This window comes from Adiantum capillus-veneris, chromosome 18, assembly GCF_014529385.1.
Source record: "Adiantum capillus-veneris isolate H3 chromosome 18, ASM1452938v2, whole genome shotgun sequence".
Taxonomy (NCBI): Eukaryota; Viridiplantae; Streptophyta; class Polypodiopsida; order Polypodiales; family Pteridaceae; genus Adiantum; species Adiantum capillus-veneris.
The window spans coordinates 93,559,033-93,566,904 of NC_140948.1; positions in this window are offsets into that span (position 1 = coordinate 93,559,033).

A 7,872-nucleotide genomic window follows, 5' to 3' on the forward strand; every position below is an offset into this window, starting at 1 on the left:
GTACCTATTTCTTTTGGCAAAACAAAAAATAGTGAGTGAGAAGCAATCATATGTTTGGATCACCAACCCATTGAAGTTAACTAGGGAATTTATCTCAAGTCCTACAAAAATCTCTAATCTTATTTTTATGCAACAAAACGTAAGAAATGACTGTTTTGATGAAAATGTACTGGTCCATCAACTTTGGAGGCTTGGTGTGACCAAAAGATGAGAAATTTTACAAGTTTCTTATTTTTTCCATGTATAGTAGACCTTGAACTATAACCTCATGAAAGGATTTTACAAAATGAGTGGATCTACTATGGCTTTGGAGGTTTTTTTCAAAACCCTGAAAGGACACTTTTATGCCCTGTTAGGTTACCAACCTAGTGTTAAAAATTAATAATTTTGCAAACTTGAGTATACCACAAGGTCAAGAATATTTGGTAGACTCCACAAATCAATTTTGGTGAAATTTGGATCACAAAAGTGAGACTGAAGTCAGATTCTTGAAATCAAAGTCTACGGACACAAAACAGCTGATAAACTTGATCAGAATTTGTCCAAGTTTGTTGAAACTTGTCCAGGGACTTTAACAGGTTTTATACTTGCCAAACCAAGCTAAAAAGTGCAAAAAACTAGCAAAAGTAAATAATCGCGATTATTTACTACTGCTACATAGAGACATCCGTTTTGACTTTTGAACTTGTAAAGTATTAGACCAGCCTGATACAAAGCCATCGGGCAATTTTGGGTTCAATCGGATCCAAATTGGTACATGTTCACTCAGTTTCCAAGTTGCACATTAATCCTTTGATTTTTGCTAAAGTCGAATCTGAAAATCAATTGTTGACTCCCATAGCTCGATTTGGAGTGATACACATAGACCAATCACGAGAGTTAGCAAAAACTCTACTGTCTTTATAGAAGAATAGCTAACTTGATCAATTTGTACAGGAATCAGGTTGCAGACGAGGAATCAGTAGCTTGACAGGAAGTTGCAATCCAGTCAAGTGGAAATTGATGACAAGTCAATCCAAAGGTAGGTACTCTATCCAGGGTTTGACCATTCTTTATGAATGATAGATCTGGTCGTGTACTAGGAAATCAAGGCATATTCAGAGAAACCTCCAGGAGAGTATCCACCGAAGAAAGCGTGAATCAAGGAAATTCCTTGCACACAATCCTTGAAGAAGTCTCAGACACTTTCTCAGACTCAACTTTCGAAATGTCTTCTTACTCGACTCACTCAGAGATCGGAACGATAATGCGCTATAAGCATATACTCTCATTTTATAAGACTAGTCGTCATGGAGCTCAGGTTTACCTGGATCCTAACGAAGAGTATGCTATTCGGATTGATGACTATGGTATTGAGTTTGAAGAAGAGATTAGGGAAAACAGACAAGGAAAAAGTACATGGAAAAAAACGGAACTCAGTATTTATAAGTTGAAAACCCTGACGTGATAGACAAATGGGGGTTAGAAGGAAACACCATAATCCCAGATATGTCAGCAAAAGAAGGACCACCAACCTTAGAATTTGAGGGATACAATCAAGTAGACTTGAAACCTTTGAAATGGCTTAGAACTGATAATCCTAGGATCGGAGTCTATTGTTGGGACGATAGTAAAAGATCTTCTGTGGACTTTGCATGCCAAATCAAGACGACTAACGGCCATGAAGATCATCTATATCTTCAAGATCAAAGATAAGGGATCAACAAATCTACCAACCTACCTGTTTAGGGATTATTATAACAAAAACTTTGTTATGATGACTCCTGAGGAGGTAGAACAAACCAAATACCAAGGATATTCCATAAGGGAATGGATATTGGGATAAGGACCAGAAACAATTCCAAGAGATGAACACCGTGAGAGATCATCTAAGAATAATGTTAAGAGACCATAAATCACCTCATTCCGCAGAAAACCGGGTGACACTAAGGCCAGTCTAGGGCTACGTGAGTTACTATTTCCAATAAACTGGTTTGAAGGACTTGGAACCGGACCTGCCAAGAGACCGAGAGTTGAACCAAATAGACACGTCAGACTAGCTAATTTTTAGAAATGGGCTAGAAAATACAGTGGATCAGGGGATCCAGACGACCACTTAGCAAGATTTAAGCAAGTGCTAAGAGCAAAACGTATATTCAATTTCCATACTCAATTCGAGGGGTTTGGAATGACGTTAGAAGGAAAAGCATTGACATGGTTCCAAAACATTCCACCAAGGTCAATCATGGACTTGAACACATTAGCTCAACGATTTGTAGCTGCTTGTTCTAAAACCTGGATCAAATATAATACGGTAGCTCAAATCTATAGCTTTAAACAAAAACATGGTGAGTTTGTTAGGGATTATGCAACTTGAATAAAACAATACATTTCCAGATGCCCAGGGTCAGAGATACCTGCAGAAGAACGACTAGTATCATTATTCCTAGAGGGACTGCTAAACAAAGAACTTCATGCTATACTATATAGCAAGAAGCACACAACCCTAGAAGAGTGTGTGCTAGATGTGATTGACTTAGGAGACAATTGTGATATTTTCAACGAAGAAGATGTCCCTAAGGATAACCAAAGCGAGAAACGACATCCACTAAATCAGCACAAGTGGGAATGGCTACCGTAGAACCACTTTCATCCATAGAATACATGCTTAAAAGGATGAATGATACGATGAACAACATGCAAGAAGCACCTATGAGGGGACCAGGACAAGGGATACCTCCACAGGGACAACCAATTAGGCCACAAAAATGGTGTGCAATCGAGGATAAATGGACCAACCATGAGACCAACAAGTGCTACTACCGACCAAAGCATGATGGGAATGTTCAGTACGTGCTTATGAGGCCACAAGGACAACCCATGTACAGATATCAGCATTATATAGCCCAAGCTTAAAGACCACCAATGGGCATGGAAAGACCTCAACCTGTGTTGGGTCAACAACCTCCATACCTAGGACATAATGCAGTGCCTGTAAAGTACATGCATTAGGAGGGAGTTATAGATGAACAAGCATTAGTGCCTGTTACACCCTATGCGAAGCCTAGCCTATCTACAGTAATGGTAGAAGGAGACTGGTATAATTCACATCCACCACCAATGGAAGAAATCGTGACTTATGCTCCACCAGAGCTCGGACCAATGTATCATGTAGCTAATCAAGGTGTCAGACCTCCTATGGTGAGACCCATGATTAAGCCAAGAATAGGAAACTCTCACAATTGTGGTGCAGATGATCATTGGAAAAATGAATGTCCATAGCCTGACAAAAACTTCAAGCCAGTTGAAGCCTATTGCATACAATGTTGCAGAAAAGGAGGACACTTTCCAGAAGATTGTCCTAAAAATTCTTTAAACAAGGGTAAAACAGTAGTAAACGTAGTCCAAGTGATACCTAGTAGCTCATCAGAGAGTGAACCGATTGTCCCAATCAAGGTAATCACTAGAGCCCAGGCCAAGAAAAAGAAACAAAACTCCTCTAATATGATTCGAAAAATACTAAAGTTTCCTCACAAAGAGTAAAGACGCAAAAGATATGAGATGAGAAAACAAAAACAATGGGTTGAAATCGAGGAGAAAGCGAAAAAGCTACTCTAGGAAAAGGTAAAAGAAACTGGAAGTGAAATCAAGGAAACAACCGTGAAATCTAGAGGATCCATTTTGGTTGATAAAAATTTTGAGCCTATTAACGTAGCCTTGGAAGCCTACCAAGCAGGACTTAAAGCAGGTCAAAATATGGAAAACAAATGGAAAAACTATCCCGCTCTAGACATAGAAGCAACTAAGTTCAAAGCTTACCAAAATTTGGTAAGAATCATGCAAGAAATGATAGAAGAACAAAAACCCAAGCTTGAAAGTATTACAAAACCTGAAGAGCTTGTGGTAAGAGAGACTAAAGAAAAATCAAAAGAGGTGGCATAACCTCACCTTGAACGAAAAGAACCAGAACTTATAGTGCCGGACAGTGAAGATGCCTTAGACGGAATTCCATTTGTAGAGGAAGAGTGGCCAGGACACTTATGGGAAAAAGTAGAGAGATCAATGACAGGAGCCTTACTTTAAAGTCAGCTCCTATAGAGGAAGTTTGGTTAGACAACCTATGTCTTGATATGGACGTGGACGTACAATCCTTGTATGGGTTTTGCGGATCTAAAGCTTCAGGAATGTCGAAACCATTGACCTTGAAAACACTACCCTCTTACTTGGGAGATAACGAAGATGAATCCATAGTGTGTAAGACCACTCAAGTAAAAATAGTAGCACAAATCCTAGAAGTAGACAACATTTATTCAGTCATGTATACACCCATTCAATGCACTCTTACCTTCGGAGAACTGTTAAAATTCAGACCATACTTATGGAATGATCTACAGGGAACCCTAGAGAAGGTGGGGACAACAGGGCTAATCTCAAAAAAAAAAGGAAATTTTGAAAAATAAAATGGACAACAAAGAGATTTGATCTATTCCAATGAACAAAGTCGTAGAATATTACGAAGGGGAAGAAGGAAACACCACCCTTCCTATAAAATATAATGACATTGAAACCATGGCAATACTAAAGAGTGGAGTAGGCATAGCCATAGCCATGAAAGCAGTATGGGAATCTTGGGGACAACCAGTCATTAGACAAACTCGAATGAAATTTCAATTGGCTGACGGACACATTGAGAGGCCATTAGGATTGCTTGAGAAGTGATAGTCAATTCCTGTGGAATTGAATATCAACACACTTTTTCCATAGTAGACTTTGGGAAAAAACTCGATTATCAAATCATATTGGGAAGACCTTTCGTGAGACAGGTCTAGCTTATCCAAGATTGGGGAAACAATTATATGTACTTGAAGAAAGTTGGATATATAACAAGAGTAAATCTAAAAGATCACACTTATAGAGATGCCTTGAAAACACCCATACAAGAGTTTGATTCAGTCTCTTCGGTTCAAACTAAGCTTCCATCCTGGTTAAACAAAGACACTCCTATTTGGATGTGTGGACCTTTAGAAAATGGGAGTTTAAAACGAGAAGAATGTATTCTAGAAAGGGATTTCACAGACGAAGCCTATGTACCTGAACCCTTTCCAGAGCATTTTTTTGAGCCATTTGAGTGGACTCAAATTGTAGCGACAATGGATGTATGTGTGAATAGGTCTATGCCTACTCAATTTTGCAATGAGGATAGCTACGACATAATTCCCATCCAAATGATTTCAACCCTTAACATCGATGATGAGAATGAGGAACCCAAGAACTTGATGAAAGCTCAACAAGTCTTTTCAGACCTATACTACAATGCAACAGATGAGATAGATGAACACTCAACTACCTCAGAAGATTCGGGGTCAAAAAAAGAACATGTAAGAGCTAAGCTACTCATGAAAGGAGAGGAGGATTTTTTTTTTTACTTTTTGAACCAGAAATCGAGAAAACAAAAATGGTATAGACAAAAAAGAGACACCAGAAACATGAAAACACGACCTATGCCATCAGTCTCCAGCCGAACACAATTCTTGATGCAGATAGATGCAAACAATTGTACCAAGCACAAAATCACTAGCAGATATCCTTCAAACAAAAATCCAGAAATATCTAAAACATCTAGAAAATCAAGGAAGGATACTCAAGAAAACCAACAGGATAAAAAGACAATCATGACATGAGTTGAGCGGAAAAAGAAATATCAAGAGTTGAAAAAATCTCTAAAGGATATATATACAACCAAAATGGAAACCATAGATGAGGATGGTAAGGACGTAATGAGTGTTCCATCCCACCACAAAAAGTATACTCTTCAAGATCGAGAAATCAAAGTCGAACAACCTATTAGGGAACAACGAAAACAGGGCGAGTCCTACAAAGGGTCTGAGAACGCTAAAAAGATAGACTTGGCTGAACCAACAGAAGAGCCTAGACCTGCTTACATTGCAAACGACCTAACAGAGAAATAAGAAGAGTTATTGCTAAAAGAATACCGTGATATCTTTGCTTGGTCTTACAAGGATCTCAAGGGTGTTGATCCAGAAATCTGTCGACATACCATACCCATGAGAGATGATGCGAAACCACGTAGACAAAGGTCATACATGTATAATGAAACATTTGCTAGGAAGATAAAAGAAGAGATTGAAAAACTAAAGGAAGCTGAATTTATTTACGAGATTGAACACACAGATTGGGTGTCTCCAATTGTGGTAGTACCCAAGAAGAATGGAAAATTACGAGTGTCTGTTAATCTTAAAAAAGTGAATGTAGCTATCATTAGAGACAACTTTTATCTTCCAATCACTGAGCATGTTTTAGAACCAGTTGCAAGAAAAGAAGCTTACAGTTTCTTAACTGGATTTTTGGGATACAATCAACTTTTGGTTGACCCAAAAGATCAGCATAAAATCGCTTTTGCAAACAGAATGGGGTATTTTTGCCTATCAGGTTATTCCGTTTGGTTTAACTAATACTCCATCCACATTTCAAAGGTTGATGAGCCATGTTTTTAAAGAATATCTTAGGAAATTCTTAGAAGTATATATGGATGATCTATGCGTACATTCATCAATCCGAGCTGATCATTTTGAACACCTCAAAAAGGTATTTGAAAAATATAGACTTCATAGGATTTGTTAAAATCTTGAAAAGTGCACATTCATAGGTAGACAAGGAAAAATTCTTGGACATATAGTATCTAAAAATGGCATAGCTACTAATATTGAAAAAATTCATGTCATTGTTGATTTGCCTAGACCAACAACAGTCAAGGGGGTAGAAGCCTTCATAGGGTATTGTGGATATTACCGGACAGTTCATCTACATGTACGCTATAATTGCAAAACCCATGTATAGCTTGATTACACACTTTGAGTGGACAGAGGCATGTGAAGAGTTCTTCATGAATCTTAAGCAAGCTCTCATCTCAGTTCCAATATTAAAAGCACCAAATTGGGATAAGATATTCTACATACATGTAGATGCTTCCAATTTTGCCATCGGTTGTATACTAGCTCAACCAGGAGACGGAAAAATTGACTTTCCTATTTCTTATGCTAGCCAACAGTTGAACATGGTGGAAAAGAATTACATGACCACTACAAAAGAAGGGTTAGGAATGATCTATGCGGTTAAAAAGTATAGATATTACCTTCTATTAGCCAACAAGTTTGTGTTCTTTATGGACCACCAAGCTTTGTTGTACTTGGTGAACAAACCATGTAGCACAGGAAATATAGTGAGATGGTTCATCTATCTTTTTGGAATTTGATTTCACTATGGTTGTAAAAAAGGACACTATACATCAACGAGCATATCATTTGTCAAGGATTGTTTCCGAAGAATCACCTAAAGGGGTAGACGATGATCTACTAGATGCCTATTTGTTCTCCATGGAAATGATATCTCGATGGTCGAAAAACATGGTATCATTGATGACAATAGCTCAAGTGGATTCACAAATACCACTTCCTATTACAATCGAATTAATTGAGCAATCGGTTATGTATCAATTACTAGCTGGTAAGCTATACAAAAGAAATCGAGATGGAATATTGTTCTTATGCATTAATCCTAAAGAGAAAAAACAATACCTAAGTCAAGCTCATGTTATCATAGTAGGACTTCACTTTGCGGAAGACAAAACTATGCAACGAATCTTGAGACTTGGAGTATTTTGGCTGACTATGAGGAGTGATGTTCGATCTTTTGTAAAGGATTGTCCTCAATGTCAAAAACAAACACCCATACCTTATGTGACATTGTTTCAAATGTCACCTATTACTAAGTGGAGTAACTATCTGGTTACTTACTTATCCAACCGAACATTTCCTAAGGATATGACTAAACGTCGTCAAAGAGAAATTGAAACTGAAGCAAGATACTATGCTC